Source organism: Orycteropus afer, unplaced genomic scaffold (assembly GCF_000298275.1).
Source record: "Orycteropus afer afer isolate SDZICR_OR568_19922 unplaced genomic scaffold, OryAfe1.0 scaffold00043, whole genome shotgun sequence".
Taxonomy (NCBI): Eukaryota; Metazoa; Chordata; class Mammalia; order Tubulidentata; family Orycteropodidae; genus Orycteropus; species Orycteropus afer.
The window spans coordinates 217,752-218,815 of record NW_006921630.1 but is presented as its reverse complement, the minus strand read 5'-3'; positions in this window follow the sequence as shown (position 1 = coordinate 218,815).

The following is a 1,064-nucleotide window of genomic DNA, read 5'->3' as shown; positions in this document are numbered from 1 at the left end:
TTTATCTTTTTGGTGTTGAGGTGTTGAAGTTTTCTATAGGTTTTGGAGATAAGTCCTTTGTCAGATATGTCATAGGCAAGCATTTTCTCCCAATCTGTAGGTTCTTTTTTTACCCTTTTGATGAAGTCCTTTGATGCATGTAAGAATTTAATTTTTAAAAGGTTCCAGTCATCTACCTTCTCTTTGACCTCCTATGCATTCTGAGTTATGTTTGATAGTCTATTTATGCCATAAATTAGGGTTCCTAGATTTGCCCCAGGAGCTCTGGTAGCTTAGTGGTACCACTAAGCTGCCAGCACTTGACTGCTAACCAGAGGACTGGTGGTTCAGACTCACCAGCCACTCCTTGGAAAGAAGATGGGGCAATCTATTTCTGTAGTGATACTGCCTTGGAAATCCAAGGAGGGGTCACTATGAGTCAGGTCCTACTCCATGGTACCTAACAACAACAACAGATTAGCCTCTATTTTATCTTTGATGAATTTTATAGTTTTGCCTTTTACATTTAAGTCTTTGATCCAACTTGAGTTTGTTTTTGTGTATGGAGTGAGGTGTGGGTCTTGTGTCATTTTTCTGCAAGTGGATATCCAATTTTGCCAGCACCATTTGTTAAAGAGGCTATCTCTTCCTCATTTAATGGGTTTGGGACCTTTGTCAAAGATCAGATGTCCATAGATGGATGGGTCTATTTCTGGGTTTTTTATTCTGTTCCATTGGTCTATTTGTCTATCATTGTAATAATATCACACTGTTTTGACTACTGTGGTGGTAGAGTAGGTTTTAAGATCTGGGAGTGTGGGATATCCACTTTGTTCTTCCTCTTCAGTAGTGCTCTGCTTATCCAAGGTGTTTTTCCTTTCCATATGAAGTTAGTAATTGATTTTTCCATGTCTTTAAAAAAAAATTGTTGGTATCTGGATTGGGATTGCACTGATTGTGTAGATTGCTTTAGGTAGTATTGACATTTTCACAATATTCAGTCTACCTATCCATGAACAAGGCAGGTTCTTCCATTTATGTAGATCCCTTGTTTTCTCCTGTAGTAGTGTTTTATAGTTTTCTTT